This window comes from Pseudophryne corroboree, chromosome 1 (genome assembly GCF_028390025.1).
Source record: "Pseudophryne corroboree isolate aPseCor3 chromosome 1, aPseCor3.hap2, whole genome shotgun sequence".
Taxonomy (NCBI): Eukaryota; Metazoa; Chordata; class Amphibia; order Anura; family Myobatrachidae; genus Pseudophryne; species Pseudophryne corroboree.
The window spans coordinates 69,021,385-69,047,089 of record NC_086444.1 but is presented as its reverse complement, the minus strand read 5'-3'; the positions used below and the strand labels follow the sequence as shown (position 1 = coordinate 69,047,089).

Here is a 25,705-nt window from a genome sequence, read left to right as displayed (position 1 = left end):
AACTCTGCTAAAATCGCCTTGCGAGCGATCAACTCGGAATGAGGGCCATGGATTCAAAAAGTTGCAGTAAATTACATCTGATAAAATTCGAGATCAGACTCCCTTAAAAACGGCACAAACACGAATATTAGTAAATAAACCCCCAGGTCTATTTTTTGCTGCTTTTTTTAACGAATCGCAAATAAATACACCCGCAATTGATCATTCAGAGACAAACACCCAAATACGAATTAATAGTAAATTCCTGTGTTTTATGTACAAACAGCTGCGTTTGACCGATGGTCTATTCATTCGTATTTCTGATCTCTGACATAAAAACCATTACGAATAGACCCAACACTGCTGAGATTTGGCCTTAGTAAATTCCCGTGTTGTCACTTAGAAAAAAAATAAAAATCGGACAAAATCGGAACTTTAGTAAATAAACCCCCTGGTCTGATGCAGTTTGGTGGTATCCCTTTTTATTAACTTATCTGCCAAATTGGATCCCCTAGTATAGCTAGGCATTAATTTACTATCAAATAGTAGTGGGAGATCTTTATCAGTATTGACCAAAGGCCAAAATCTTTTTGCTAATGTTTGCGTTGTTTGGCTATTGCTCATGTATTTATTAACCCAGGGTATCACCATATCTGGCAAGCCTTTTATGTGGCGTGGTTTAAGGGTTTCTGCTCTAGGGATATTAAAGACCTTATCCTTAATCTGTTTCAAATCATATCGATTATATCCTCTTTCCTCAGATATATCAACCATTTTGGCTAGATCAATGGATGTTTGGTCAGGGTCACTAGTGATTCTCCTCACTTTCAACATTTGAGAGTCGGGTAATCCCTTTCTCAACGGGAGCGGATGGTGGCTGTCATGTCATTGTACTGAATTTCTATCAGTCTCCTATACATATATAAAAGTGAAGCGCTGTGAATACTTTCAGAATGCACTGTACATATACAAATTGTTTCTTTTTTTATGAAATGCAAGATTTATCAACACTGAAGAAATATTTTTATACAATTATGTAAGAGCTTTTGGCTCTTTAAATAATGTACCAGGGAGCCAAGACTGCACTCCAAACACTCCCTTCCTCCCTATCAAAAACTGTATATCACACAACGTTCTCATTTTTAGACTATACACTCATGTGACCAGTTCCGGACATGCTCCTGTGTTTCTGGTATTTTTCTTACCATACTTAAAACAATGGGGGTCATTCCGACCCGATCGCTCGCTGCAGTTTATCGCAGCACTGCGATCGGGTCGGGATTGCGCATGTGCCGGTGCCGCAGTGGGCCGGCGCATGCCGGATGGCCGAAGGCCGTCATTCAGTAGCGATCGCCTCTGCCTGATTAACAGGCAGAGGAGGTCGCAGGGCGGGAGGGGGCTGGACAGCGGCGTTAAGCCGCTGTTTATGGGGCGCGGTCTGGCCAACGCAGGCATGGCCGGACCATTGGGGGGGCGGGCCGCGGTGGATGTGTGACGTCTCACGCAGCTGCTGCGGCCAGTGGCAGCGACGATCAACTCCCGGCCAGCCGCAGGAGCTGCTCTGGCCGAGAGTTATTCCACAAATACAAAAGCATTGCCGCTGTGCGATACTTTTGTATTTGTGCGGGGGGGGGGGGCAGCGGACTGGCATGCGGGGCGGTCTAGCCCTGTACTGGGCGTCCCCCCGCATGTCAGGGAAGATGATCGTAGCTGTACTAAATTTAGCACAGCTACGATCAACTCGGAATGATCCCCTATATCTTATCACATACGGTATGCGGTCAGCATACCCCTCGTTGGGATCCCGGCTGTCACATTACCAACGCTGGGATCCCGCCTGGGTTACCATACTGCTGCCGGTTTACAGGTGAGGTAGGTGATTCCCACTCTATGGGTGTACACTTCACCCATAGAGGGAGAATAGAACCTGTGGTGAGCTTAGCTTACCACCAAGCCCGCAGCAAGCCTGCAAGGGGCTTCGTTGCGCTCGCCTCCCCCTGCCGGCATTCCAACGCTCGGGTTGCCAATGTCGGTATAATGACATTCAGCATCCCGTGCGACGGGATACCATACCGATCCCTCACATACTATGGATAGAATTCTTAAATATACGGCGGGATGTAAAAAAGTCAGCGTTCTGCAGCCGTGCGGGATGCCGGCTGAACTCGGGCATTTTTTTTTAAAGGGGCAATCATGTACATGGCTAAACCACACCTTGTACACGATTGCCCCTTTAAAAAAAAAATGCCCATCATATTTTATCCTTGCATCAATGTGTTGATATGGAATTCTAGCTTCTCACTGTTCAAAAATATTCTCAATAACATGGTATGTGATTCACTAAATCATGCTTCTAGTTTTTTACACTATGACACGACAAAAGTTTTATTCTGATTACTGCTACTATATCTGCCAAATCATAAATCTGTCTCTTTTTTATCAGTTTTATTATGATTTTTCCTAGAATTACTCAAGTTTTTGTTTTCCTAGAACTGCGCCCTTTTGTTTATCATAGTCTTGCTAAATATAATAAGAACATCCATTGTTATTTTTTGAACAGATAAGTTATTTTCATCTTTATTTTTTTTCACATCCTTACCCATTGTTATGTTGTTGTTGTTGTTGTTGTTGTTGTTGTTGTTGTTTTTTATTGGATTACGCAAAAAATTATGCAGGAAAACAAAATATTAGTTTTAAACAATATTCCTCAACATTGCATATACAGCACTATAACAGGCTTTCTCTTAAATACAACCTAAATGCTGAGTAATTTTGTTTACTGTTGCAGGCACCTACAGTATTAAGCTAGGTGCACACTGTCCAATGTTATGGTTGTTCCGACAATTGGCGGATGCTTTGGCAAACCATAGGCCCCAGTATTTGAATAAATGTTTTTAAATAACTGATTTTCTGCCACACTGCACTAAATTTGCATATGTCCGCCCACAAGGAGGATGACGTAGTCATGGAAACATGGTCAGATTATCTAAAATGCCCACACACTGCAGGATATCGGGTGACTGAGGATGAGACTTTCTTGGCTTGGCTGATCCAATAATCAAAGGAGGGTGTTTGTAGCCATGATTTCTCTGGTGCATCTGTGAAACACAAATACAATCATTCATACACACTATACAATAAAACCCAATTATTCCCAAATGTATCAGAATATAGTATCGCATGCACCTAGCTTTAGTGGACACAATGGTAGAGCTTTTATAAAAAGTTGCAAGCTGTAAACTCTTGGAAAGCCTTTAAAATACCACTTCTCAATTTTTTAGATGTGCATATTTGGAAAAATGCATATTTAGAACCCCTGGTGTTTGTGTGGGCAAAAAAGTTAGTTTTAGATTAGGTACCCTGGGAGTTTGTGTGGGGACAGAAGTTTGGTTTAGATGGTACCTTACACACAGTAAACTGATATAACATGACAGCCTTAATAAATAGAATAATCAAGTAGATGTATAATACGGGATGTAAAGGACATGAGTCCAGGGCAGGTCATTTTATAGAGAAAATAATGATTACCATACATATTACAGGCAATTCAGTACAAATGGAATATGACAAATACAGTATGAGACAGTGATATGGTAGTTTACAGAGACAATGGACAATAACTCCTATGGTTAAATAAGCTTCTTTATCATAATTGCTGCAGCAGCTCCTTGGCTATAATTAAGGAAAAAGCAGTTTCTGAATTATTTCAATAGACTATTCTCTGAGCACACATAACCTTCATAACACATACAGTATATGAAATAACAAAAAAGATTATTACTCAGCAGACTTGCAAAACCACAGATTGATCAGTAATTTACTTTAAGGTGAACACAAAGTTATTTTGTTGAGTAGTCTCTTGCTAGGTGGTAACTGTCCTATTACATGCATATATTTGTGATACACAAAAAGCAGAGGTAATAGAATTAGCATCTAATGCTGGTCTTTCTTGATTCCATAGAACAATAGCTTTGACTTTCCAGTGATAAAGCTCAATAAAAACAGTTCCACTTTTAGTAGATTAGTTATATTCAGCACTCAGTAGTATTAATAGCTCAGTCCTAAGTGCTGTCAGATAATTATAAGTATAAGATGATTATAAGTCCAGCTTATAATTATCTGACAAACTTGCTTCCTCTCTTGGGGGGGAGGGGTAATTCATAGTTGATCGTAGCAGCAAATTTGTTAGCAGTTAGGCAAAACCATGTGCACTGCAGGGGGGGGGCAGATATAACATTTGCAGAGAGAGTTAGATTTGGGTGGGTTATTTTGTTTCTGTGCAGGGTAAATACTTGCTGCTTTATTTTTACACTGCAATTTAGATTACAGTTTGAATGCACCCCACCCAAATCTAACTTTCTCTGCACATGTTATATCTGCCCCCTCTGCAGTGCACATGGTTTTACCCAAATGCTAACATATTTGCTTCTGCGATCAACTCTGAATTAGGCCCTTTATACTAATAGAAAAACAGAAGAAAACGTGGGCGCTACTTAATAGAATAGATGGTTAAATAGAGCAGTTAATATTTTTAATGTTGCTCCACTTTTCTAGCTGCCCACAATTGGGGATCTGGGCATCCACCAAGGCTAGGATACAACCAAAAAAATAATAATAATGTAGGCGCTCCAAAAAGATATATTTGCAACAGCTGCTGGTTTTGTAAATACAAATTTTAATTATAATATTCCCAGGTAATTGCTGTACAACCTAGATCCTATATATATCACAGTATAAAGACAAATAAACAAATTAATAAAACATTTAAAAAACAATTGTCCTAGAACTCAGAGCTTGCTGGCAGTCATGGAAATAGCCTATTGGATAACGTGGTTAGTATGCATAAGCCGGCTGTTAATAATCATTAGTGATTTAGGCACATTGAGCTCAATAGCGAATTAATAGAAGCAGTTCATTGCTTAATATAGCCTGTTATACGTCACCAAGTCCTGGCAAACAAGCGGCATAGTCGGTGCAGGCCACCACCAACGAGGCAGAAGCCCCCAATCCTTGGGGTACTGTCGTCGAGCGGCCTGTTTTCAAATCAGCCAGCGGAGTAAGTGAGATCCACTCACGGATGTAATACAGATGTGGACAGTATCCGTTTGCAATCACTACATGCTATACATCACTGGACTTACACATGATCAGCCCGGACTTGGTGAAGTATAACAGGCTATATTAAGCAATTCTATTAATTCGCTATTGAGCTCAATGTGCCTAAATCACTAATGATCATTAACAGCCGGCTTATGCATACTAACCACGTTATCCAATAGGCTATTTCCATGACTGCCAGCAAGCTCTGAGTTCTTGGACAATTGTTTTTTAAATGTTTTATTAATTTGTTTATTTGTCTTTATACTGTGATATATATAGGATCTAGGTTGTACAGCAATTACCTGGGAATATTATAATTAAAATTTGTATTTACAAAACCAGCAGCTGTTGCAAATATATCTTTTTGGAGCGCCTACATTATTTTTTACTTTATACTAATAGACACAGTTCAATAGTAACTTAAACAGCACATATTACACAATCAGCACATTTATATTTCTAACAGTGTATTTGCAGTTACTGAGACATCTTCCTTAATCAGTTTAACTCCCACTTCCTCCATTTATCTCTGCTTTCAGTTCCAGCACTGTCACACTGTCTCTGGATCTCTCATAGACACTGATGGTACTTCTGCTGCAGTCCCAAGCACAGTGGGTACTCAGTGGCCCTCGGAACTTTGCACCACTTCAGCGTCATTGCTTACCCAATCCGGAATTACAGACCTGTGGCACCTCACTCCACTCTCCAAGTTTGCTCCTTTGGGAATACATACTATATCCCATCAATCGGGATGCCGGTGGTCACATGACTGACTGTGGTATCCCAACATTAAAGATCCCAACAATGGAGTGGTTATTTTTACCCCCCACTTTGTCCCCTACCCTAGCTAGAGCTACCCCCCAGTGCCTAACCCTAACCCCTGCTACTGCCTTACTCTCCCCCCGGGCCCTAACCCATACCCCAATACTCACTTTCAGGATGTCTGCTGTTGGTGATCTTGTGCCGGTCTCCTGAGTGATGTTGGGATTCCAGAGTTGGTCACATGACCGCCGACATCCAGAATGCTAAATGCATCCCATCCTTGGCATCCACTGCGCATGTTTCACCAGTGGATCTCGTTCTTTGTGCTGACTTGTCCATTTTTTGTGCTCTACCTAGTGCCAACCTCCCGTATTACAGTGTCCATTGGCTCCTATTAGATCCAGAAGAACTACAATAAGAAAGGATAATTTACAGATGTGTCCTTATTCCCTTAGCCTCAAATTGCACCAATTAGCCCCACTTGGTGCACCACGAAAAATGTAACTAAGCAGCTCCATTATTTCTGTTGCTCAATTATTATTTTTTTGTACTGAAGCTGCATGTTTTTTGACACTACAATGCAGTAAAAGCAAAGAGTCTGCGTACTTTGTATAGCGCTAGTGGATTTGTATGCTATATCAGTGCAACAAAGATGATAATCTTGTTGAAGAATGGAGTGCACCCCCATAGGTTTCTATGTGATGCTATCAGATTTACCAAGCTTCAGAATGAGAAGCATTCCTGAGCTTTGTCCCCGCAGCTATCACTGTATGAATATGGCATTAGCCCATTGTAGCCTATAGGCTACAGGCCACAAAAGTAACCGGCAGAGGGGTCCTCTGTAACCCTCCCCATGCAGTGGCACCCGCACATGCGTGGTCAGTGGGACCACACATCCACATGAGTTCCACTACTACTCTGAACACATTACAGTGATGGGCTCCTACAGGACTAGGACTGTTTATTTATACATCTGCCTGATGGGGTGTAGTATGTGTTACCAGCGGTCGGGGTCCCAGCGACCAGCATACCAGCGCTGGAATCCCGACCGCCGGCATACCGACAGCTGGGCGAGCGCAAATGAGACCCTTGAAGGCTTGAAGCGCTTGCCACGCTGCGGGCACGGTGGTACGCTACGCGCGCCATGCTATCTATTCTCCCTACAGGGGGGTTGTGGACCCCCAAGAGGGAGAAAAGATGTCGGCAGTCGGGATTCCGGCGCCGGTATGGTGGTCGCCGGGAGCCCGGCCGCTGGCAACCTGAAGACCACCCGCCTGATGTAATCGCATACTGCAAAGTGATTCTGGGCACCAATATCACATGCAGATCGCATTGTGTATTGATTAATTGATAAATTGACCGCTACGTTTCCTCCCAGTACTTATAACTGGGTAATTTATTCAGAAACCACCTTGTAACTATTTGAGTTGAATCCCATGTATATACTGGGCTTGATCATTTATATGAAGGTGGAAATTGTATTGGAAACATTAAGGACAAATATCCTTCGCATAGATTGCAAATGAATGTGACATATATCCAACATAGGGTCAGATTTAACAACAAGTAATATTCTTGTTATTAGTAGTTATGAATGATAAAAAGTGCTAAAGCCAATTGTTTCCTAACTGCCCTGTATTTGAAAAATGACAGGAGCTGATTGACTGGAGCACCATCTGTCATTCGTAACAGGAGATAATTAGAATATCAGTCATTGTTAAATCTGCCGCAAAGTTTTAATCAGTGTTTGTGATGCTAATGTGTTTTCTAACAAGCATTGTGCTTGCTATTCTGGCTGTAACTGTTGTTGTAACAGTGTTTAATTGATATGATTAAACGTGATACAATGTTGCAGGCTGCTAATGTATCTGATCACGCTCTCTCTGCCATTGTGTCAGCCTCTGACAGTCTGTTAATAGCAGATACATGAGACTTACCCAGGTGGAAATGCTAAGTGATAAAAGATAGGTTGTCTGTATTTACATATGGTGAAAAAGATTTCCTTTTCTATGTCACAAATAACATGCTTCCTAATATGGACATAGTATCTGCACTATCTCAAAGCAGAAATTAGCGTGTCCATTAATATTAAGCCTTTATTTTGCAGGCACAACTCTCATAAGGGGGGTCATTCCGAGTTGATCGCTCGCTAGCAGTTTTTAGCAGCCGTGGAAACGCTATGCCGCCACCCACTGGGAGTGTATTTTGGCTTAGCAGAAGTGCGACCGGTTGTATCGCATGGCGGCTACAACATTTTTTTGTGTAGTTTCAGAGTAGCTCAAAACCTACTCAGCGCTTGCGATCACTTCAGACTATTCAGTTCCGGATTTGACATCACAAACCCGCCCAGTGTTCGCCCAGCCACGCCTGCTATTTTCCTGGCACGCCTGCGTTTTTCCGCACACTCCCTGAAAACGGTCAGTTGCCACCCAGAAACGCCCACTTCATGTCAATCACTCTGCGGCAAGCAGTGCGACTGAAATGCATCGCTAGACCCTGTGCAAAACTACATCATTCGTTGTACCCGTACATCGCGTGTGTGCATTGCGCCACATACGCATGCGCAGAACTGCCATTTTTTTAGCCTGATCGCTGCGCTGCAAACAAATGCAGATAGCGATCAACTCAGAATGACCCCCATAAGCACTGTCAGGGCTGCCATCAGGGCGGGACTCCCTGACAGAGAGTGGGCCCAAAACTTTCTCTGCACTATGGAGATTATGGGGGTAATTCAGAGTTGATCGCAGCAGCAAATTTGTTAGCAGTTGGGCAAAATCAGGTGCTTAATTCAGACCTGATCGTAGTTGTGCTAAATTTAGCACATCTACGATCAGTCACACAGACATGTGGGGGGACACCCAGCACAGGCCTAGTCCGCCCCGCATGTCAGGCCCTACGCACAGCACCGATCATATCTGAATTAGGCCCCATGTGCACTACAGGTGGGGCAGATGTAACATGTGCAGAGAGAGTTAGATTTGGGTGGGTTATTTTGTTTCTGTGCAGGGTAAATAATGGCTGCTTTATTTTTACACTACAATTTAGATTTCAGTTTGAACACACCCCACCCAAATCTAACTCTCTCTGCACATGTTACATCTGCCTCCCCTGCACTGCACATCGGGGGTCATTCCGAGTTGATCGTAGCTGTGCTAAATTTAGCACAGCTATGATCATGTTCCCAGACATGTGGGGGGACGCCCAGCACAGGGCTAGCCCGCCCCGCATGTCTGTCCGCCCCCCTGCTGCACAAGCACAAAAGCATCGCACAGCGGCAATGCTTTTGTACTTGTTGAGTAACTCCCGGCCAGCGCAGCTCCTGCGGCTGACTGGGAGTTGCTCGTCGCTGCCCCTGGTCGCAGCGGCTGCATGTGACGTCACGCAGCCGCTATGGCCAAACCCCCGCACAGCCCAGCCATGCCTGCGTTGGCCAGATCACGCCCCCAAAACGGCTGCCAAACGACGCCGTGCCGACCCCTCCCGCCCAGCGACCGCCTCTGCCTGTCAGGTCAGGCAGAGGCAATCGCTCGGGAATGACGGCCTTTGGCCGTCCGGAATGCGCAGTTCCGACCCGATTGCTGCACAGCAAACAACTGCAGCGAGCGATCGTGTCGGCATGACCCCCATGGTTTTGACCAATTGCTAACAAATTTGCTGCTGCGATTAACTCTGAATTAGGTCCTATGTAAATTGAATTGTCACCAGCCTCCTCTGATCCATCCTAGGATCCTCTACTTATCTGACTTAAACCCCTTTTACACCAACCAGCATATAACATGGGTTATTGCACATGAACGCGCATAACCTGTGTTGCTGGTTAATGTAAAAGTTGGAATAATCCAGGTTGAGTGACCCGGTATTCCATCTCAGGTAGTTGGCAGGGTTGAACACGGGTTCAACGCGGAAAACTCTGCTATGTAAACGTAAGCTGCGTCGATGCGCCATGGCTCCTGTTCACAGTGTATGGAAAGGCGGCGCTGGGAGATCATGTGCCAACCCCGCCGCATCACCGGCAACGTCACCAACCTGGCAATATGCCGGGGTTGGTGACTGGTGCAGGAAAGGGGGCTGACGTGGGTCCCATGTCAGGATCCTGGCTGCGACCCGCTTAGGTAGGTGTAAAACAGGTTTAACGCATGAATCTAATCCTTTTTATACACCACTTTATATCATAAACCATTAAGTTTAGGGAGACTATATCATTTATATATATTTTTAACAGAGTATTTTGTTTATAATAGTTACAATATGCCAGTCAGTGACCACTGAATACTGTATGTCAACTATGTAGGCCGATAGGGAAAACAGTACATCATTTACATCCACAATGGGTAAAATGCACAAGAATTTGCCCTGGGGGGGGCCTGCCTATTCCGTCAGTCCTGGGCCCCGCAATTTCTGATGTCAGCCCTGACACTGTACAGCAGCGTGACTGTGTGATAGCAGACCCACTGCTGAATAAACTAGAATGAATCACATAAATGGGGTAAATGTATTGTAACAAGCGACCTTCCACCAGACAACACGCTGACACAATTGTAGGGGAAAAGCAGCCTGTTTATTTCCACAGCACAGTAATCAGGTCTTTATCACAGCAAGTTTACCAGTTATCTTAAACAGGCATGGGTCACAAACAACATGTACACAAATCTCAGGCTCCCTGTCTCTATCCCACTGGCCCGCCCTCTATCACCTGGCCACTTGTTGGCATCAGGAGCCCTGAGACCTTACCCTAACAAGCTTTATAAAAGTATGGCACAGGTGTGCCTGATTGCTGGGAGCGCTTGCTCCAAAACCTGGTCCGGATCTGCATGGATGGGATCCCGGCAACTCTCTCTCCCATCCAAACCCCAGAGACCCAAAACCAGCCGTGCTAAGGCCGAATAACAACCTGCTTGTCCTAACATCTCTCTGGGGCTTCCTCTTGGTCCAGTCCTAAACCCAGGTCGCTTTTGCCCAGGGCACCCAAACTGTTGTGCTCTATCCTGCAAACATCCAAGGTGTCATCCGGGCTGGACTACAATAGTATGTTAAATATAGTGTCAGTGCCTATACTGTGTATCCCCTAGCAACCCACCAATGTGCATTTCGCCCATAGCTTAATCATGCTGTCAACCCGCTGATTAAATAGGTTTCTCTTACCCCTGATTATATCACGGGCAATGAACACGTCTCCCTATTCTTGCAGATAAGGAAGCACTAGCCGATTCCCCATAGTATAGTTGGGTCTATTCCTTTTAGCAAAATAATAAAGGTAATATAAAAAGTTTCATCACTGTAGTCAGAGGTTTAATTTTCCCCTGATCAGATTCATAGTTCTGGATGTTACCAATACCAACATGTTCAAGAAGCCGCTTTGCATGGCTAAACCCAGAGCTGTCAGGCCCCTTAACTACTAATGGGTGTCTGATTGGTGCAACAATTGAATAGCTCTGATAGATGCCCATTCTTATAGATGCCTAGTAGGGGACGCAAGAAACAATTGAATCGGGCAATTAGTGTTTTAGCAATAAGAACACAGACTATGGATCTACAACTAGCAATGAAACACCTAATTTGGAAAGTGAAATGAGTTAATAAATAGTCTAGCTCAGTGGATTTAAAATTGTGTGCCTAGGCATCCCGGGGCGCTGCAGGAAACTTGCGGGGTGCCTTGGATTGGTGGTCCAGGATCCATTCAAATTATTTATGGTCAATGTAATAGGCAAAACCAGTGCTGGTGGCTGCTAATCACAAATTACATTGTGTGGACAAACAGAAGCAAATGTTGTCACTCACCATACAATTGAACATAAGTATAACCCCCTTTCTTAGGTTGAGATTACTATCACAGCTAAATGAGAGGTGCCTCCACCCAAGCTATGAGAATTTTATGGGACTTGCTTGGGTAAGCCTCCTACCTGAATGTGTTTTATGTTGCGTGTTTTCCTTTGAATGAGATATTACTCTTTATGAGTTACTTACCATAATTTTGCTTCTTTTTTGGAACTTACAGAGACCACGTCTCACAAATGGCCACCTTCCAGTAAGTATATAACATTTAGTAGCAAACTTTATATAATTCATAGTCTTAATGCCTTGTTATGGCACTACTCCTCCGCCAATACTCCTCTAACCCTTATTACCCACCTATACAATGTATATTGCATGCAGTTACACAAAAATTACCTTGGTACCAAAAAGTTTACCAGTACAGCATGTACATGCACTCTTAACCTTGAATACCCGGGTATTCCAGTACCTAATTTTAACTGCAGTAGCTAGGTTGTTAGGTCCTTAAGTGTTTCTTTATTTGTATTCCATCTGCTAGAGTTAACCAAATAGACTGCGGTTCCACAATTGTTACTATTACCAGGGGAACATCCCCTCCCACCGTTCTTGTGTGATGCAAGATGACAGCCGAGTATACGGTGGAATATACTATACTAACGAGTTGTATCCAACTTCTTCAAGTGAGCTGGTGAAATGGATAACTATCTCCGTGCAAGCTGTAGTCTGTATGTGATGAATTGTTCACTTGAAACTCTGGAGTGTCCTTAGTAATTATTTGCTCCCAAAGGACTCCAGGTACCCTCTAACTTTACATTAAGTCTGTACAGTTATAAGTCTATGAGGAGGGTTGGCTAGCTATCAACTCTCCTACTTAGCAATAGCAGGACAATCCCACTTACTGTCCAGTTACAATGGGACTATTTATAATTCTCCAGTAAGGTACATATAATAGAACATTAATAACTTGTCCGCCTGGTAAACAACAATCCGAACTTGGATAAGAGGGGCCCAAGGAGCTATGCTGGGCTGTATAAAAGAAACCTCTAGCACTGTTCAGGGTAGTTGGTAGTGCTCTGTCACACTCGCCCAGCCCTAGGGTCGGCAGCTGTCTGTCTGGTGCGATCACAACTGTCTGCAGCAAACTGTCAGCAGGGACTGGTTAACAGCCATTTACTCTCCCCTAGTCCCTATGTGAGTCTGACAAGCCAGCACTCTGGTTTACAATATCAGTAGGGGTTACATGAAACCGAGTACTCGAAGGGTTATAGGCAGGGCTATTCTGATCAGCAATGCCCCCTGCTGTGCCTATTGGCCGGGATACTCCTCCTCTCTCTGACCACTCCTACCACTACCTTACTGGCTTAAGCCGGACCAGAAGGCAGCGCTGCATTCCATCATTCACTCTCCTGCAGATTCGGCTAGTCGCGATGAGCGCTGTCCGTTCCGGTCCCTCAGTTACCAGACACTCCTGCTCTCCTGCTCTTTCCTCCGCAGTCACACTGGCTCTATCCCTACTATTTCTTACTGCCTCCTCAATACCTCCATCAGAAGCCCGACGCCACTCTACTGCGATCCCTACTCAGCTGCGGATAGGGTAAGGGCTGCTTTACCCAGTCACTCCTTGCACAAGAGTGATCTCGCTCTCCCCCCAGTCCTTCCAGACCCTTCGACCACTGTCCACCAATTATGTCAGCTGGCTGCCCCTCGCGCTATGCATAACTATGCATCACAAAATACAATTACAATATCTGTACATTGAGCATCATTACTCGAAAGTGCCCTCCCAGAGTCCAAGCACCGGGCCTGTTATATTTATATATTAACTATATATATAACAATATCTAAATGATAAAACAATCAAGCTACAATGTACCATATAAATTCATTAAGGGATTACACTCTCCCCCTGATGATTCCACCATTTGCTAAGGTGGATATCATCATCTATATACTTTAATCCCAAACTTGTGCTAGCATGGGTGTTTCCTCACTATAGCTCCTTTTAGCCTTTCCCATATCTAAACCAGGTTCTTAATATCTAACTCCTGGCTCAATCGGTAACAAGTGTTGTCGATGATACATCAAGATGGGTCCTTGGTCATTCTCTGGCTTTAATTGATATTGTCACAATCCTGACTGTAGTTTTCATATTTGGTGACTTACCACTGCCATCTCTGTCTTGGATCCTGCATCTTTCTGCTCACTCGGATAAACAGCTTGCCAATACCATGAGTTTCCTGAGTTCTCTGACTGGAAGGTAATAGTTAACAAGCTCCACCTGTGGTGATCTCCTGTGTGAGTTTGAATTCAGCAATCTGAAGTTTAGGCCTAAAAGCCAGCATCCTATGTTTTGCAGAAGTTCAGGCTTCAGTGTTCTCTCGGCCTGCTAGGCCTCACTCCACATCACAGCCTATGCTAGAGTACTCACATGACAGTGACTGTTCACCTGACCCAGAGCTGTCCAATCCTCTGCCAGCCTGAGACTCTCCATCACCTGACACTGCTCACCAATCACCAAGGACCAGGAAGTATAAGTCGGGAGACTGAGTTGGAAACTGGGCCAGTTCCTCGTGTCACACACAGCTCTGTGTGAGCTTTGAAGCTGAGCTCCCTAAAGGTAACCCTTGTACTTTGGTTCCTGTAAAAACTCTGTTTCTTTGCTACCCAATTTGGATTACATTTGTGTTGCCATTGATATCCAGTATTTCCACGAGTTTCAACTTAAAGGCACAGTACAGTATTCCACCATCTCCACTTAAAGGCACAGTTGCAGTGTTTCATCTTAAAGGCACAGTACAGTATTCCACCATCTCCACTTAAAGGCACAGTTGCAGTGTTTCATCTTAAAAGCCCAGTACAGTATTCCACCATCTCCACTTAAAGGCACAGTTGCAGTGTTTCATCTTAAAGGCACAGTACAGTGTTCCGCAGTCTCCACTTAAATGCACAGTTGCAGTGTTTCATCTTAAAGGTACGGTGCAGTGTTCCACAGTCTCAACTGGAAACCACAGCTGCAGTGTTCTACCGTCACAGCCGCAGGGTTCTTCAGCCTCGTATTAGAGTTATAGCCACAGTCATCGTCCTACTTTCAGTTGCGTTTCCAGTTATATCCGGTACCATCACGCATTACAGTTGCATCCCAGTCTCACCAGTAACCAGTCCGTCTTACCATCTTGCCAGTAACCTCGAGTACATAAGCACCTACTCCTGTGACACTATATCCAGTACAGTCTCACCTATACATTCATCCTGCTATCAAAGTCCCTGGTGATCCAGTGGTCAGGATACAGCTTCCTCTGCCGAGGCCCGGGTTCGATCCCCAGTCAGGGATTACTCCTTCTTCTCACTGATTCCTACAGACCAGCCTAATATTCACATAGTTCCCCAGTTGCCCGCACAGACTGCACTAACACCGGGTTCACAAAATCACAGTCATGACAGTAGGAACTGGCCCCATGGACCCAGCCAAAAGTGTTTGTCTCCTAAGCAATATTGCGGGACGATTGGAGGGTTTGGAGTTGACTCAGCATCAATTGGCACAGTGTCTGCAGCGGAATTCGTTCTCCAGAGATTCTCTGACCTTCTGCACTAAGACTTCTGACCAACTGCAGATTTTCTACCAGATGTTATTACAGTTACAAGAACTTTTGTCTAGTATTCTTTCTGTGATGCCTGATCTCTTCAGGAATACTACCAACGTTGTTGATCCTGTTTTGTCCCATCCAGTTAATAGAGTCTCTTCCTCTGTGTAAGGAAAAGTTGTTTATCAGAACTATCCACGGCCCAAGCTCTCTGAAGCTGAACATCAGCGGCGTAGGGAGCTACACCTCTGTCTTTACTGTGGAAATTCCGGTCATTTTGTTAAAGACTGCATTCTTTGCAAGCCAGGGAATGGTGACAAATCTCAGTATCATAGTGCTCATGTCTACAAGTCGTCCACAATAGCCGATCCTGCTACTGCTGACGGGGGTATCAAGAAGGCTACTCTGAAAGAGACTCAAATTTATGACTAGGGTCCGGTGATTAAAAGACCTTATCCCAAGTTGGGTGTCCAGAGAAGAATGTTCAAGCCATTTAGAGTCACAGAGGAGTCCGTGTCTACAGCCCAAGGAGGGGCGACCGTGTCTACAGCCCAAGGAGGGGCGTCCGTGTCTACAGCCCAAGGAGGGGCGTCCGTGTCTACAGCCCAAGGAGGGGCGTCCGTGTCTACAGCCCAAGGAGGGGCGTCCGTGTCTACATCCCAAGGAGGGGCGTCCGTGTCTTCAGCCCAAGGAGGGGCGTCCGTGTCTTCAGCCCCAGGGAGGGGTTCAGAGCGTCCTGCCCCAGTGAGGGGTTCAGAGTGTCCAGCCCCAGTGAGGGGTTCAGAGGGTCCAGCCCCAGGGAGTCTACAGAGTGCTGCCCAGCCAGAGAGTCTACAGAGTGCTGCCCAGCCAGAGAGTTTACAGAGTGCTGCCCAGCCAGAGAGTCTACAGAGTGCTGCCCAGCCAGAAAGTCTACAGAGTGCTGCCCAGCCAGAGAGTCTACAGAGTGCTGCCCAGCCAGAGAGTCTACAGAGTGCTGCCCAGACAGAGAGTCTACAGAGTGCTGCCCAGCCAGAGAGTTTACAGAGTGCTGCCCAGCCGGAGAGTCTACAGAGTGCTGCCCAGCCAGAGAGTCTACAGAGTGCTGCCCAGCCCCGTGAAGTGGGGGCTCTTGCCTTATCCCAGCCCCGTGAATTGGGGGCTCTTGCCTTAGCCCAGCCCCGTGAAGTGGGGGCTCTTGCCTTAGCCCAGCCCCATGAAGTGGGGGCTCTTGCCTCAGCCCAGCCCCGTGAAGTGGGGGCTCTTGCCTCAGTCCAGCCCCATGAAGTGGGGGCTCTTGCCTCAGCCCAGCCCCGTGAAGTGGGGGCTCTTGCCTCAGCCCAGCCCCGTGAAGTGGGGGCTCTTGCCTCAGCCCAGCCACGTGAAGTGGGGGCTCTTGCCTCAGCCCAACCCCGTGAAGTGGGGGCTCTTTCCTCAGCCCAGCCCCGTGAAGAGGGGGCTCCTGCCTCAGTTCAGCCCCGTGAAGAGGGGGCTCCTGCCTTAGTTCAGCCCCGTGAAGAAAGGGCTCCTGCCGGTCAAGCAGGCTCCACCTGGTCAGTCCGTCCCGGTTCCAGCCGGTCCAGCAATACTCCAGGCTCAGCCTGGTCAGCCCATCCCGGCTCCAGCCGGTCCAGCAATACTCCAGGTCCAGCCTGGTCAGTCCGTCCCGGTTCCAGCCGGTCCAACAATACTCCAGGCTCCGCCTGGTCAGTCCGTCCCGGTTCCAGCCGGTCCAGCAATACTCCAGGCCCTGCCTGGTCAGTCCGTCCCAGTTCCAGCCGGTCCAGCAATACTCCAGGCCCTGCCTGGTCAGTCCGTCCCGGTTCCAGGCGGTCCAGCAATACTCCAGGCCCAGCCTGGTCAGTCCGTCCCGGTTCCATCCGGTCCAGCGAGACTCCAGGACCAGCCTGGTCATTCTCCTTTGGCTCCAGCCAATTCAAGTATCCTCGGATCCAATCCAGTCCTACTCGTCCAGCCAAAGATTTCTCCAGTTTCAGTCTGTTCAAGCTCATCTGGACTCTAACCAATTCCAAGCATTGGTCCGAGTAAAGGACTTTCACCATCTAGTTCTAAAATTAGACTTCAGTCTGTCTCTGATTCTGTTTCCTCGTCTTCCAGCATTGAGTCCACAGCTTCTGCAGGGAAATCTAATACCTCTTCTCATCAATGTCGGAATAATTCTGCTGTAGCCTCCAAAGTCAAGAAAAAGCCCAAGGCTACTCACTTAAAGTCTGAACGTGCTACAGAGCTGGATACCGATCTGAGTACAGTTTTCTCAGCTTTGTCCCTAAGCTTGTCTGAGCAACCTAATGTTCCATCTGCTGATTCGGATAAAGGACTTCAGACTAATATTGCTGAGAAGGATACTGATGTTGCTTCCTCAATCCAGTCATCAGAGTCATTTGCCTCAGTCGCAGACGCGAGTGTCGCAGCTTCAGGGAAAATTACTAGCATCTCCATCCAGAAGGATATTTCAAGTGATTTCTCAGTCTTATTTGAGGATTTCAGCCAGACTACTTCAGAAAGGATAGTTTCTCATCAGCCTGACGTTCCACAAACTAACTCCAATCTAGCTTCTGAGAGTGCATCATTGGTTTCAGCCTCTAAGCTTTCGTCTGATGGTTTACCACCTATTTACTTTGATGGAGATTTATTGCAATATGCCGCACTGGTTGATCAATTTCTCTCTCTGATGGAGTCTGATCCTTCGGGTGCAGTAACTCCTTCCAACGTTACTCAATATCTGTTCCTGGCATTCAGAGGAAGAGCTTTGGAGTGGGCCAACACGCTTTTTGAGAGTAATGATCCTATGTTCCATGATTTACAGACTTTTAGTAATGCTGTGGTTAAAGAATTTAGTCCTAAACCTTTGGAATCTGACTCGGTAAAAGAATCATGCTCTAAAGGGAATGCAGAAGGAAGTTTGTGCTGTCCTCCCAGGGATAATCTAAGTATCTCCTTTGGTAAGAATCCGACCATTAAAATTGCTCATGTAGGAGTCTCTCCTAGCCCAGAGAATTTAAAACTCCAGTGCACTTCCTTTTCATCTGCAAACTGTGTATCTAAGGGAGATTCATATCTTCCATCAGACTTGGACTCAGACTCTGAATTTGATCCAGTTCATGATGCTACTCCTTTCATGGGAGGTCCCATGTTTTCTAAGGAAGTTTTTTCTTTACAGGAGATTCCGCTCTCCCTGGTCAAAACTAAATGTTCCCATAAGAAGAAGAGGCATCGACGAAGGTCCTAAGTTCTTCTGTATGAATTTCTCAAGTTCCTCTAAGATTCAAGATGGGTGTCAGGAGTCCACCCTTGAAGAGGGGGGTACTGTCACAATCCTGACTGTAGTTTTCATATTTGGTGACTTACCTCTGCCATCTCTGTCTTGGATCCTGCATCTTTCTGCTCACTCGGATAAACAGCTTGCCAATACCATGAGTTTCCTGAGTTCTCTGCCTGGAAGGTAATAGTTAACAAGCTCCACCTGTGGCGATCTCCTGTGTGAGTCTGAATTCAGCAATCTGAAGTTTAGGCCTAAAAGCCAGCATCCTATGTTTTGCAGAAGTTCAGGCTTCAGTGTTCTCTCGGCCTGCTAGGCCTCACTCCACATCACAGCCTATGCTAGAGTACTCACATGACAGTGACTGTTCACCTGACCCAGAGCTGTCCAATCCTCTGCCAGCCTGAGACTCTCTGCATCAGCTGACACTGCTCACCAATCACCAAGGACCAGGAAGTATAAGTCGGCACCAAGGACCAGGAAGTATAAGTCGGGAGACTGAGTTGGAAACTGGGCCAGTTCCTCGTGTCACACACAGCTCTGTGTGAGCTTTAAAGCTGAGCTCCCTAAAGGTAACCCTTGTACTTTGGTTCCTGTAAAAACTCTGTTTCTTTGTTACCCAGTTTGGATTACATTTGTGTTGCCATTGATATCCAGTATTTTCACGAGTTTCAACTTAAAGGCACAGTACAGTATTCCACCATCTCCACTTAAAGGCACAGTTGCAGTGTTCCATCTTAAAGGCACAGTACAGTATTCCACCATCTCCACTTAAAGGCACAGTTGCAGTGTTTCATCTTAAAAGCACAGTACAGTATTCCACCATCTCCACCTAAAGGCACAGTTGCAGTGTTTCATCTTAAAGGCACAGTACAGTGTTCTGCATTCTCCACTTAAATGCACAGTTGCAGTGTTTCATCTTAAAGGCACAGTGCAATGTTCCACAGACTCAACTGGAAACCACAGCTGCAGTGTTCTACCGTCACAGCCGCAGGGTTCTTCAGCCTCGTATTAGAGTTATAGGCACAGTCATCGTCCTACTTTCAGTTGCGTTTCCAGTTATATCCGGTACCAGCACGCATTACAGTTGCATCCCAGTCTCACCAGTAACCAGTCCGTCTTACCATCTTGCCAGTAACCTCGAGTACATAAGCACCTACTCCTGTGACACTATATCCAGTACAGTCTCACCTATACATTCATCCTGCTATCAAAGTCCCTGGTGATCCAGTGGTCAGGATACGGCTATCTCTGCCGAGGCCCGGGTTCGATCCCCGGTCAGGGATTGCTCCTTCTTCTCACTGATTCCTACAGACCAGCCTAATATTCACATAGTTCCCCAGTTGCCCGCACAGACTGCACTAACACCGGGTTCACAAAATCACAGTCATGACAGATATACAGTACTGGAATATTGGGAAGTTGTCTCACGATGATATATGGCTGAGATTTCCAGCGGTTACTGAGCTTATGGCATCTAAGGCAAACCTAGCAGTCTAACTAATAATCTATCCCCAGGTATTAACTTATTTTCCTTCACATGGGTGTCATATCTTTGTTTGTTCCTTTCCCCCAATTTCCTGGCTTTGAGCTGGGCAGTCTTATAGGCTTCCGCTAACTGTTGTCGTAATTGCCTGATGAATTGACTATGAGAGGACACAGTGTAACGGTTAATCTTGTTTCCAAAAATCACATCTATGGGAAGTCGTGCCTCCCCCCAAACATTAAAAGATATGGGGAGTATCCGGTGCTCTCATTCTAGGTGCAGTTATAAGCGTGTACCAAATGCAACAGATACTGCTTCCAACACTGTTTCTTTTCACTGATCAAAGAGCCCAACATGTTCAGTAGCATCTGGTTAAATCATTCCAGTTGAGGGTTATCTTGAGGGTGGTAAGGGGTTGTTCTAGACTTACAAATGCTGCAGCAGTCACATAATTTTCGGATTAACCGACTCTCAAAGTCTCTTCCTTGATCAGTATGTATTCAAGCAGGTAATCCATAATGGATAAAAACCTTGTCCCATAGGGTCCAAGCTACTGTTACAGCTTTCCGATTAATGGTCACGTAAGCCTGGAGTATCAGGTGAAGTTGTCAGTTATGACTAAAATGTTGTTATCCCTTCCCCCTGGACCTTCCAATAACAGAAAATCAAGGCATATTAAGTCCATAGGGCCATTGCTAACAATATTAACCAACAACGCCTCTTTCTCTGGCATTTTTTTCTGAACAATACAGTTTCCATAGGTCTTTCAGTACTCTTCAATATCTCTATTCATATAGAGCCAGTAGAACCGGTCCAAAATCAACCCCTGGGTTTTCTCATACCCCAAGTGCCCAAGATAGTCATGGAGAGATCTCATCACATTAGGAATGTATTTTCCTGGTAATACAAGTTGCAGTCTATAAGTACCGTCCCTGTTCCAGGTTTTTGAAACAATATTCCTTGCTTTAACTTTTGTTTCTACTTGGCTAACACTTTTGCCTTGGCAGTCATAGGTAAAGCCATGGTCTTACGCGAATATCGGTCTACTATCTGAATGATAGGATATATGTCGTTATCAGCACGTTGCTCATGACTCATCAGCTCCAGGTTCACTACATCTAGACCGTCCATGTCAGCATAATCCAGCCAGCAGTACATAGGGGGCAGGGCAGCAACCGAAGATCCCATAGAGATAATTGCGGGGATCAGAAAATACTGTAATTCACTAATTTGATAGCATAACCCTTTCACTGTTGCTGCCGGGACTTCTACCCATTCATTATGAGGGCTCTAATCTTCTTGACGTGGCATTCTGGATAACTCATGTATAAGAGTTATACCGCCCAGTTAATAAATAGATTAAACAGCAGATAATTTATTTACCAAGATATACTGATGAAAGAAAGAAAAAAATATTTTTTCTAATCAATCTAAATTTGGCGGTGCACCCAGAGTCAGTAACGAAACATACTGGACAAAAGGAGAAAAGAAGACTCTTTTGTGGGTGCACTCTTGTATAATTGTGAAAGTATCAAAGAAATAGATTAAAATTCAATATTTATTGTTGATAAACATAAAACACATAGTAGTTGAATGTGCAGGTAGAGAAAAGGGTAAAAAAATATAATAAACACTGGAACCGGTAATACAGATGTTAATGTCAGATAATGGTTCCAAGCTGCCTGGGTAACATCAATCTTTCAAATGTATGGTCAATCCTTAAATAGGTCTCAACTGGCTGCCTGAGCTGTATAATCTTGAAGTAGAGCTAGACACTTAGCGCCTCAGTAATAGTTTGGATTAATAATATGTATTACTTACAACTGGCCTTAGGATGGAGATAGAAAACAGATTGAATAAAGAAAAGATGAATCTGCTGTCGGTGTTAGACACTGAGCCTGGCCGCCCAAAATTTTCTACTAAACCGAGTATTCCTCAAGGGTCTCCCACTTGAGTACTGACTTGGCCCACACTGCTTAGCTTCCAAGATCGGAAGGATTCGGGCGTTACCAGTGTGGTATGATAGTAGAGAATTGATAAAGTTGCTTCTGGAATCACTGATGAGAGTTCATGATTGACATAAATTGTTAGAGGAAGTACTCAGTAGAAAGGGGAGTACAGTGAAAAGGGGGATCTGCTGCCAATGTTAGACAGAGGTAAACCCCTGAATCAATGGTGAGAGTCCCGAAATTATAGCGATAGTCAGAAAAAGAGGTTCTCAGAGAGACAGTCGTTCTTAATGATGATAGCTGCTCAATATGTTGGTACACGTATCAAATGTAAATACCGGATAGTGAATATAGTCGCCTATGAATCACTGAGTGCAAAGAGAAAATTCTGCAAATGGTGTCACAATGTTGATACTGATAGTAGATAATATCTCCCAAAGGAACCATACATATATGTCCTTAATTAGTTGATATAGATACATACACCGCTATAACGAAATGGATATACACAAAAGATAGATCACTAAAGTGTAATTATATAGGAAGAACAGAACAACATTCTGAAAGGAAGTTCAAAAATAAATAAAAAAATAAGAATTTACTTACCGATAATTCTATTTCTCGTAGTCCGTAGTGGATGCTGGGGACTCCGTAAGGACCATGGGGAATAGCGGCTCCGCAGGAGACTGGGCACAAAAGTAAAGCTTTAGAACTACCTGGTGTGCACTGGCTCCTCCCCCTATGACCCTCCTCCAAGCCTCAGTTAGGATACTGTGCCCGGACGAGCGTACACAATAAGGAAGGATTTTGAATCCCGGGTAAGACTCATACCAGCCACACCAATCACACCATATAACTTGTGATCTAAACCCAGTTAACAGCATGATAACAGAGGAGCCTCTAGAAAAGATGGCTCACTACAGCAATAACCCGATTTTTTGGTAACAATAACTATGTACCAGTATTGCAGACAATCCGCACTTGGGATGGGCGCCCAGCATCCACTACGGACTACGAGAAATAGAATTATCGGTAAGTAAATTCTTATTTTCTCTGACGTCCTAGTGGATGCTGGGGACTCCGTAAGGACCATGGGGATTATACCAAAGCTCCCAAACGGGCGGGAGAGTGCGGATGACTCTGCAGCACCAAATGAGAGAACTCCAGGTCCTCCTCAGCCAGGGTATCAAATTTGTAGAATTTTACAAACGTATTTGCTCCTGACCAAGTAGCTGCTCGGCAAAGTTGAAAAGCCGAGACCCCTCGGGCAGCCGCCCAAGATGAGCCCACCTTCCTTGTGGAATGGGCTTATACAGATTTTGGCTGTGGCAGGCCTGCCACAGAATGTGCAAGCTGAATTGTACTACAAATCCAACGAGCAATAGTCTGCTTAGAAGCAGGAGCACCCAGCTTGTTGGGTGCATACAGAATAAACAACGAGTCAGATTTTTTGACTCCAGCCGTCCTGGAAACCTATATTTCCAGGGCTCTGACAACGTCTAGCAACTTGGAGTCCTCCAAGTCCCTAGTAGCCGCAGGCACCACAATAGGTTGATTCAGGTGAAACGCTGAAAACCACCTTAGGGAGAAACTGAGGACAAGTCCTCAATTCCACCCTGTCCGAATGGAAAATCAGATGAGGGCTTTTACAGGATAAAGCCGCCAATTCTGACACGCACCTGGCCCAGGCCAGGGCCAACAGCATGACCACTTTCCATGTGAGATATTTTAACTCCACATATTTAAGTGGTTCAAACCAATGTGACTTTTGGAACCCAAAAACTACATTTAGATCCCAAGGTGCCACTGGAGGCACAAAAGGAGGCTGTATATACAGTACCCCTTTCACAAACGTCTGAACTTCAGGGACTGAAGCTAGTTCTTTTTGGAAGAAAATTGACAGGGCCGAAATTTGAACCTTAATGGACCCCCATTTCAGGCCCATAGACACTCCTGTTTGCAGGAAATGTAGGAATCGACCTAGTTGAAAATTCCTCCGTCGGGGCCTTACTGGCCTCGCACCACGCAACATATTTTCGCCAAATGCGGTGATAATGTTTTGCGGTTATATCTTTCCTGGCTTTGATCAGGATAGGAATGACTTCATCCGGAATGCCTTTCTCCTTCAGGATCCGGCGTTCAACCGCCATGCCGTCAAACGCAGCCGCGGTAAGTCTTGGAACAGACAGGGTCCTTGCTGGAGCAGGTCCCTTCTTAGAGGTAGAGGCCACGGATCCTCCGTGAGCATCTCTTGAAGTTCCGGTTACCAAGTCCTTCTTGGCCAATCCGGAGCCACGAATATAGTGCTTACTCCTCTCCATCTTATAATTCTCAGTACCTTGGGTATGAGAGGCAGAGGAGGGAACACATACACTGACTGGTACACCCACTGTGTTACCAGAGCGTCTACAGCTATTGCCTGAGGGTCCCTTGACCTGGCGCAATACTTGTCGAGTTTTATAAACATGTGGAAGACTTCTGGGTGAAGTCCCCACTCTCCCGGGTGGAGGTCGTGTCTGCTGAGGAAGTCTGCTTCCCAGTTGTCCACTCGCGGAATGAATACTGCTGACAGTGCTATCACATGATTTTCCGCCCAGCGAAGAATCCTTGCAGCTTCTGCCATTGCCCTCCTGCTTCTTGTGTCACCCTGTCTGTTTACGTGGGTGACTGCCGTGATGTTGTCCGAATGGATCAACTCCGGGTGATCTTGAAGCAGAGGTCTTGCTGAGCTTAGAGCATTGTAAATGGCCCTTAGCTTCAGGATATTTATGTGAAGTGATGTCTCCAGGCTTGACCATAAGCTCTGGAAATTCCTTCCCTGTGTGACTGCTCCCCAGCCTCGTAGGCTGGCATCCGTGGTCACCAGGACCCAGTCCTGAATGTGCGGCCCTCTAGAAGATGAGCACTCTGCAACCACCACAGGTGAGACACCCTTGTGCTTGGTGACAGGGTTATCCGCTGATGCATCTGAAGATGCGACCCGGACCATTTGTCCAGCAGGTCCCACTGGAAAGTTCTTGCGTGGAATCTGCCGAATGGGATTGCTTCGTAGGAAGCCACCATTTTTCCCAGAACCATTTCATTGATGTACTGAGACTTGGCTCGGTTATAGGAGGTTCCCGACTAGCTCGGATAACTCCCTGACTTTCTCCTCCGGGAGAAACACCTTTTTCTGGACTGTGTCCAGGATCATCCCTAGGAACAGAAGACGAGTCGTCGGAATCAGCTGCGATTTTGGAATATTGAGAATCCAATCGTGCTGCCGCAACACTACCTGAGATAGTGCTACACCGACCTCCAACTGTTCCCTGGATCTTACCCTTATCAGGGAATCGTCCAAGTAAGGGATAACTAAAATTCCCTTCCTTCGAAGGAGTATCATCATTTCGGCCATTACCTTGGTAAAGACCCGGGGTGCCGTGGACCATCCATACGGCAGCGTCTGAAACGGATAGTGACAGTTCTGTACCATAAACCTGAGGTACCCTTGGTGAGAAGGGTAAATTGGGACATGAAGGTAAGCATCCTTGATGTCCCGAGACATCATGTAGTCCCCTTCTTCCAGGTTCGCAATCACTGCTCTGAGTGACTCAATCTTGAATTTGAACCTCCGCATGTAAGTGTTCAAGATTTTAGATTTAGAATCGGTTTCACTGAGCCGTCCGGCTTCGGTACCACAACAGTGTGGAATAATACCCCGTTCCCTGTTGCAGGAGGGGTACCTTGATTATCACCTGCTGGGAATACAGTTTGTGAATGGCTTCCAAAACTGCCTCCCTGTCAGAAGGAGACATCGGTAAAGCCGACTTTAGGAAAC

At 45.5% G+C, this 25,705-nt stretch overlaps 1 long non-coding RNA gene and 1 pseudogene across 4 annotated transcripts in view; both read right to left on the bottom strand.

Moving 5' to 3' along the window:
* Positions 1–2,478: 2,478 nt before the first annotated feature.
* The window catches only part of LOC134927026 (uncharacterized), a 35,717-nt gene continuing 12,490 nt past the window's right edge, over positions 2,479–25,705 (bottom strand). The window contains exons 1-3 of one of the 4 annotated variants that reach the window (XR_010177681.1): positions 12,083–12,715; positions 6,012–6,250; positions 2,479–3,077 (exon numbers count right to left, since the gene is read on the bottom strand). This is a non-coding gene — a long non-coding RNA (uncharacterized LOC134927026). Of the gene's footprint in view, positions 3,078–6,011; positions 6,251–12,082; positions 12,716–25,705 lie in introns of those variants that run through there. The other 3 variants (XR_010177730.1, XR_010177585.1, XR_010177639.1) reach the window with 3 other exon arrangements.
* On the bottom strand, positions 21,853–21,970 carry LOC134950689 (5S ribosomal RNA; annotated as a pseudogene).